The sequence below is a fragment of the Triticum urartu genome, chromosome 1A (genome assembly GCF_056163025.1).
Source record: "Triticum urartu cultivar PI428250 chromosome 1A, HENAU_Tu73, whole genome shotgun sequence".
NCBI classification, from domain to species: domain Eukaryota; kingdom Viridiplantae; phylum Streptophyta; class Magnoliopsida; order Poales; family Poaceae; genus Triticum; species Triticum urartu.
In genome coordinates this window covers 32163364-32171872 of record NC_141873.1, presented here as the reverse complement: position 1 = coordinate 32171872, position 8509 = coordinate 32163364, and the positions used below count along the sequence as shown (strand labels likewise).

At 42.1% G+C, this 8509-nt stretch overlaps 1 long non-coding RNA gene and 1 pseudogene across 1 annotated transcript; both read left to right on the top strand.

Annotated features, from left to right (window-relative positions):
* Positions 1-846: 846 nt before the first annotated feature.
* The window catches only part of LOC125529363 (uncharacterized), a 39552-nt pseudogene continuing 31889 nt past the window's right edge, over positions 847-8509 (top strand).
* LOC147988756 (uncharacterized) lies at positions 3915-6515 on the top strand. Its single transcript, XR_015618376.1, has 3 exons — positions 3915-4235; positions 4374-5139; positions 5519-6515. It is a non-coding gene; the product is annotated as an uncharacterized LOC147988756 (long non-coding RNA).

The window sequence follows — 8509 nt, the reverse complement described above, 5'->3', positions numbered from 1 at the left end:
GGGCCCGCCCATCGCAGCTCCTCGGCTGCCACAGTGTAGCTCCTCCGCGTTGAGGGTTGCAGCCACAACTGGTTACTGTCGCCGCCACAATCCACATGGTCGTCAACATAGGTCACCGTCCCTTGCGCTGACACACAACAATCAGCAGCATCGAGGCTCCCCTTGCAGCATCGCCCCTCACCCCTCATCTTCTCTACAGCATCACGACGACAGCTTCCATGCAGCGTTGCCCCCACCTCCAACATCTTCCTACAACTCGGGGCGAGGCATCGAACAAAGCTCATGACTGCGGCCACCCGCACTAGCGTCGTGGAAAGAGGGATGGAGATCACCCATGGCCGCCGACGAAGAAAAGGTAAGGAGTGACTGACCGGGAAGAGATAAGATTGAGGGAGGGTTGAGTGGCGCGTGGGTCCTACAGAAGCATTGGCGTGTGCGGAGGTTCGGCCATATACATGATGTTGTTTTGATCCGATAGCGCACGTGGTTGGCCGAAGCCGTAGCGGGTCGCCCAGCTAGGATCGTTTACGATATCCATATGGAGGGCCAATATGATGACTTGCTAGGTTTGCTCTAATCGCCGTCGAAGAGGAAGATTGTGAAGTTTGAATTCAAATTTCAAAAATCAAAACATAAAGGAAGAGGCCGTGCTTCTCCTGGCAGGAGTGTCAGATCGTACGGCCCGTGTTTGGGCACGTGTCGGCATCCCATTGCGTCTTCCACCTGCTCTCTCTCTCCCGCCCTTTTTATTCCCCACCCCTCCACCCACTCCAGAAGCTCCCGTCCTCCACCGCCACCGCCACCGCCACCCCGACCGCCGGCGAAGAAAAAGGGAGAGGGAGGAGGATGGGGATGCGGGAATGGCCGCTGCCTCGCCTGTACGAGGTCCTCCACGGCGAAGGTAACCGACAAACACCCTCAGTTCTGTCGTACGGCTCCGCCCGCCACGCTGTCTCATCGTTCGTTCCGCTTGCCGTGCAGAGCGCGGCCGGTGGCCGCCGGAGGCCAGGTTCCTCGAAGCCGCCCACAACGGCGACGTCCGCGAGATCAAGAGTAAGGCCCGCATCTTAACCAAATCCCCACTCCCCTCCCCCTCTCCCTCCATGGTGTCCTGCGTCCATTTGCTTCTTGACCAACTACTGAAGAACCAGGCAGCAGCATAGTATATACCGTACTACGTTTTGATTGGACGCTGTCTTCCTGATTCTGATTGCAGCGTAGTGTATATATATACTACGTTCTTGCCATGGTTGGTAACTAAAATTGCCCCCTTTGTGTTCCTACTGATTCTGACTGCACCATATATGCACTGCAGTACTGGGTTCTTGTCACGATTCCTGACTGAAAGTGTCCCCCTTTTTTGTGTGAAATTCAGAGATTGCAAAGGAGCTGGACGTGCAGGGGCATGGGATCCGGACGACGGTGGCCAACACCACCTACATGGGCATGAACGCGCTACACGCCGCGGGCGGCGGCGGCAAGCTGCCGATCTACCGGTATCTTGTCGAGGAGGTCAAGATGGACGTCGACATGCCTGACACCGCTCAGGGTAATTCGTGGACGCCTTTCCCGATACTAAAGCATATATAGTTTTATGACCTGATCATGAACTAATTCCAGTGACTTGTGTGTGTCTTAATGCTAGAGTTTATGCCCATGTCACATGCCATCATGTATGGCCACCTTCCCGCCGTCAGGTACCTTCTGGATCATGGCGCTGATCTGCATCAGCGACGTGGAAAAATCACCCTTCTTCATATGGCTATAGTTCATGGTATGAAATGCAACTTCACTTTCCTTTCTCAAAATTGTTCTTGTGCTTGACCTACAAGGGTGATAAAAGTGGGTTTACTTTACCAAGTGCTAAGCTAGCCTAATATAAACAATTTTCTTCTTGCCATAAATTAAAAGTAGCCTGATCTTATTTCTTTCTCATGTTCATCGGCATCTGTAGAGTGATCAACCTTAATTATGAGTTAGCCGTCTCATAGGAGTGATAGCTGGCTTTCACGGAGTTTCTTCGTATGTATTGAAATAAGAGTGCTCTAGGTTAGTGAAAAGAAGAAGCAGATTGTTTAGCTTCTAGGCACTCTAAGGTGCTTCCACAAGACATAGATGTACTTTTAGTTTCTGACAGAGAAGAACCTTTAGAGGATCAAGAGTGATTCCTAATTTTCTGCTCTCAGATACGTATTGAGTATGTTACTGCCTTCTTATGTTAACTGGTTACGGTATTCATATTCAGAGAAATGTGAACCAACAAAAACCATTCCCCCACCAGTTATTGAAACTTTGTTGCGCAAAAACGATTTTGTTCATGTACTGATAATACTGTTATGACCTTTTTCTTTCTTCTCTTCAGGGTACTATGAAATAGTGAAGTTTCCTCTTGCGAGGGGAGCTAATGTCCATGCAATGTCACAACTTGGGACACCACTCATGGATGCTACTCTTAGAGGATTTCCTAGTATTGTCAAGATCCTTTTGGAGCACAAGTCAGATGTACTATCAAAACTCTTTGTTGATATGTTGTCTTTAACTCCAAATTCTCCCCTTTTCTGGGTTTTGCTACTTTCCCCAATTGTTCTCACCTGTAGGTCTTTTTGGTTGGTGACTAACCATGCCATGCCAAAAGTTTTAGTTAGTCACCACCTGCAACTTGGGTCGCTTGTGTCACTGACTCAGAAATAGTGTGGTAGGATTCTTAGGTTTGCAAAGTATAACATTCATTTTCATCATGTAACCTTAGATATGTTAGGAAAAAGTGTGGCAAATATTGGTAACCTTCAAAAAACGACCAAACCAGACATGGTGGTTTCAATAACCCACCCAACAACTCTGAAAAATCAGTTGAAGCAAAGGGACATATCACATATCACTATATAAGTTGTAATCCCACAAAGAAGCTCATCTCCTTTCCACACAAACTCCATTTTTCTCTTAGAATTGCTTATTCCGCCATGAAAATGAAGTTCTTTTTTTTTCCAGCCCAACATTGTTACTCGTATACTTGGACCTTTAAACATGGCATTAGACAGATCTTTCGTGTCCTGTGTGAAGCTATTGATTCAGGTACAGTATCCCTATTTATATTGCAGTAGGAATGTAAGATTTCTATAAAACTGACGTTTGATTTAGTTATCTTTGTATCAACGACCACACAATTGTATGATTGACTTTCTTCTACGCCTTTTTCTGACAGGGTGGAGCTAATGTGAGCGGTGTTGTTCCTTATTATGATCCTTTGCTGACGGCTGCAGAGAAGGGCTTAACTGAAGCTATTAAGTGCTTGTTGGAAGCTGGTGCAAACCCAAATGTTTTTGACAGGGTGAGAATGCTCTTTTTGTCACATATTCTTGTCTCTGGCTTGGCTTTGTAGTTTACGTAGACCTATCCTGTATTGGTATGCGACAAACGGAAGAGTTATGCTGTAAATAGGCCTACGTGATGCTATCTGCAAAAGAAAAATAAAATGCTGTGCTAAGTTGCCATATTTGTATAAGCTTGTTATCGTTTCACCTTTCCCCCTTTGCGCCGTGTCCTTAATTTGGTCAGGTATGTATAGATGCGAGACTACCATTACATTGACCTAATATGAGGGTAGTCCATCAATAACGGTTTGCATTGATCATGTCTAAAACATAGCTTATTTCTTAATGTTGAATATTTAGATACATTAAAACTGAGCACCTTTTCAGCCCTCTCAAACTATTAGCACTTTCATCCTTTGGATCATCAGTTTTGGGCGTTTTCGGCCGTCAGATTTACTCTTAATCCCGTTTGGAATCGTTGTGTTCGCTAAAACCTAGTGTTTCCTTGCTGGGCCGCTGCTCCAGTGACTATTTTGGACGCCTGGTGTGAAATTGGGCCTGATGGGCTTCTACGAGTCTCCTTCCGTGCAGCCACACCCCACGACGCTCCTTTCGGTCTCTGACTCTCACGCACGACCTACCCTCGCCAACCCTAGGTGTGCCGCCGCCATGTCTTCATCTCGCAGCCCCTCAACCGCCCCGTGGGAGTGGCGTCTCCGTCTACGCCTACTCGCCGCTGTCCTCTTTCTCCGGTATTCCATAAAGGTGAAGCAGGGAGCATCTTTTTCTTGAGTCGGCGCTGAGCTCCATCCCCAAATCAGTGGCGCACTACATACCTGAAGCATGTGTTCGAGTTTTGAAGCCATATCTGGAGTTCTCGAGCGCGCCGTTGCCAGATCCACCATGTCGAGCAACCAGCCGGAGGTACGTACAGATATCTGAGCAGTTTCAATTGGGAGGGGCTTAGGGCGTGCGTCACTTCGAGGGTCTGGAATGGCTGTAAAGATAGGTTCCTTCATGTGCAACTTCCAATTATTCTGCATCTGACTTCTTTTTTTATAGATCATTTGTACTAGATGTCAACAGAAGGTGATCAGTATATTAGAGACTTCAAGAAATTTGAATCGGATCTCACAACCTCATATCTCTCTCTGTCTCTCTTGGTTGGTTAACAAGTTGGCCTGGTATTTATGTTCATTAAGTTTCTCCCAATTTTTTTCTTTTGTTTCTCTACATGTTAGGCCAACGAAGGTTTACAAGTAGGTACAAATCTGCATAGACTCATCTTCTTGGTAGGCAAAGAATAAATTTAAGTTGGTATTTCTTAGTTAATTAAACACTGGGTCCGGTGGGTTGAAACAGATTCAGAGCACTGAGTTATGGTGGAGCTGATGTGTCCTTTCTATACGTATTCCCTGGGAGATGATCACTTAATCTGTAAAATTTGATGGTGCCCGCTGGGAGTTCATGCAGATTTGCTTCCTCATGTGTAGTTATAAGTTATTTGTTCACAAACGTTCAGCTGCTGCAGTTGATGCTTGGTTATTGCAGTACATATGTTAACTCTAAACTGGACAATTGATTCAGTAAAACTACTTTTTGTTTGACTGTATCTTCAGCAAGGGTACTCTTATTTCATGACGCTATACGGAACCACTGGTTTGTTGCTCGAGCTGTACTATAGACTCTTAATTGTGATTTTTTTTGAAGCAAATTTCATGTCTGCTACTTATGGGAAATTTAGATCACCGTAGGCTATTCAGAAGCTTTCGACCCAAGAAAGAAGGCTCTTAAGAAGCTGCACTACATGAATATGCGGATATTACATGTATGTTTTTCTTTCTTTAAATTTCCGATGCTTATGAATCATCCATGTAAGTAGTTAGCATGTATGGAAGATAATATATGTTTTGATCCGTCGAGAGGTGCTTTTTCGCTCCCATTTCATTTCGGCTTCGCCTCCAAAATATTTCATTGCTTCTTGCACATCTTGGCTACTTGATTTCTGTAACATTTTGCAGTTTCATTTCATATTTTCATGTAAGATGTGTGCTACATTAAGTTATTTATTTTTTGGCTTCATTACATTGTAATCTCATGTTTTTTGGCCATTAAAATAGTAGCCACCTTTTACAGCGGAACTAGACACTCTTTGCTCATTTTTACAAATGATTTTACCTGATATAATGTAGTACACATTTTTGCAGGAACTATTGTCAGACATAGCAGAAGAATATAAGTCAATGTAAGATGCCATGAAAAACCAAGAGAGGGAACTAGAAACACGTGATAAACATAAGAAAAAGAGGACGCAGAGCAGTAGTCTTTAAAAGCACTATTGCATAGATAGGATGATGTTTACCTACAACCAACGTATTCTGTGTATATGTAAATTTCAATCCCTGCCAACTTACAAGTGGTTCAAGATAAGAATATGAGGTTGTATAAACAGGATAACAAGATAATATGCCATCGTGGACCACACTAGCTTATCCAAGTGCTCCGAGATATTAGGGTATGCCTGAGCTTTGCCTCGTATGAAGTCCATCACAATTGAACACAGTTCAATTTGTTTTTTAACTTACAGGCTTACAACTACTAAATTTATCTTATCCGCTCCATTTTCTGGCAAACTAGCTTGAGAAAGGCATGCTGTTGTCCGTTGTGTATTCTAAATTGGTTGTTGTGGTGGATGGAGTAGCACGACTTCGATTTCTTTGCATGCCAAAGAAAAAAAGAATTGCACATTTTCAAAACATGAGACATGGAGCTCGCGGAAGACTTTTCAATTTGTATTCAACCCATGACACAGTATGAGCATGGCCATTTTAACAATAAGCATTTCTCTTAAATATACTCCTTTGTTGGTTTGCAGTTATAATGTGGAGGATATTTTCCTCTGATGCAACCATACATTGTTAATACATGTATATCATGTGCCAATTGTGATTATTTATCCATTTATTTATTTACTGGCTGCATCCATGTTTTTCACATCTTTTGTTAACATAGTTCACTACTCCCTCCATTCCATATCAAGTGTCGCAGATTTAGTATGGAGGGAGTACTTTGCAAGAATAAAGTTTATTGTTCTACATTAGTTTCGCCTAAAGTAAGACGGAGTACATTAGTTTGAGATCAACCTAATTTGTTTATGGTACTGTTATAACGTGACAACCTTAGTGCAACTGCCTAATACATTAGCATAAGATATCCTTTTTTGTTTATTAAATGATACAACATATCTTTATGTAATTGAATTTCTATGTTTCATTTATCTTATATTTATGAGAATCCCAATTATTCCATTGAAAAAGTAGACGGGCGCAGCAACGCGCGCCATCTGATGGCGCGCGTTGCTGCGCCCGTCTTTTTTATTGTGGAATGGTAGGGTTTGATGCCATTACATGGAGTATTTTATCTCGATGCTAATGCAATAGTAATATTATATATAATTTTGCTTAATCTCATTTACCTAAAACTTAAAACAGTAGTATTGTATATAAATTTATGTAATTTCAATCTACCTGAAAGTTAATGCAATAGTAGTACTATCAACGAGGCAAGGAGAGAATTCTTGACATGCAACATGAACACCAAAAATTCTCCTCTCCCGCTCCTAATACGGAAGCAAGCATGACAGAGTCTATTTTTATGCAGAGAATCAGTCTGCTAAGCATACCATGCATGTGGAATTTCCGCAACAGCTGTTGCAACAACGTCACAACAGGCCCTGATAAGCTTTGGTCACCTAATCACACACCCTCTTTCCACTAGAAATTATTATGATTTTGGATCGAAGCTATGCAAGACCTGAAAATTAGCATGAATCTCATAAAAGAATATCTACTAACACAGAATCTGCGCAAATCTTGGTATTTCACTTGTTATTGGATGCAACGTCATGAACCCTATGGAATACTGGTTCGGCTATCTTGGTACCAGTTTATGTAGTGCTTCCTCAAGACGGGAAAAGGGTACTAAAAGATATTGAAATGAATTTCTCCAAAAGAAAAACAATTGAAACACGTATGAGCATGTAAAAATTGTCAATATTGTGGACCCTTTGGGCATGGTCGAGTGAAACTAAGAATTCCACTGCCAATGACAATTACTATAGAAAAAATAGATCCTCTAGAGCTGAAAATATAGCAACTACGGTCATGTACGTGCAGATGAAATCGCTTCCAAATCTTGCTTATAAATACCAGGAAACAAGAAAGCATCACTACATCTGGAAATTCAATAATTTCAAGCACAGAGGACTCGTCTTACTTCACCAATAATATCACTTGAATATTTAGACTGGTTACACAAAAATAATCATCTGTACAGAAGAAGGAAAGCTTCTATAGCGTCAAACGCTTAGGTAACAAAACAGGGAGATAGATGACTTACAGTCAGTGTTTAGCATTAACGTGGAAACTCTCCGGCACCATTTCTGTCATGGGAGTATATTAAATAAAAGAGGAGCACATTAACAAAAAAATAACCTTTCTTCGGAACTTGTCCACTTCAATCAGAAGAAGTTGCATTCATCTGCAGTTCTGCACACTACAAGTCTATAAGGCAAAAGGTACTTTAAATATGCACATTGGAGCTTTATCATGCTAATTTCAGAGAGACCATGCAGCTAGATTGATAAATTGAAACCACTAGTTTATGGCCAACTACTGAGACTGTGATGAGCATATAAAGATACATAGTTTTCAATAAGAAATTGTAAAAAGGTTATTCAGATGTATATATAGGGCTCCGGAGGACCTTAAGTCCATCAATTCAAGCATCCACACCAGTTCAGTTGCCTAACATGTCTTCTTTAGAGCCACTGATAGCAAGATAGATGAAATTTATTCTTGTGATCTGTGTTGGTTGTCTTGTAAACTACTAAAAAGATGATGACATCAGAGAGGCAAAGTTTAGTCATGAACATGAGTATTAACATGGATAATTTTCACGAGGGATAAATTACCTAAAGTGTTCCGTCTAGGCACTGACATCATATTTGCACATTACCTGGAATTGACATCAGAGAGGCAAAGTTTAGTCATGAATAGTGAGTATTAACATCATATTTCCACCGTCACCACTGACGCCATGAGCCGCCTTCACAGGAAACCAATGAACCATAAGAAAGGGAGGAACCTGAACAGATAGGGCAGCAAATCAATTTATACCTTGGATTTGGCAGAGTTGTG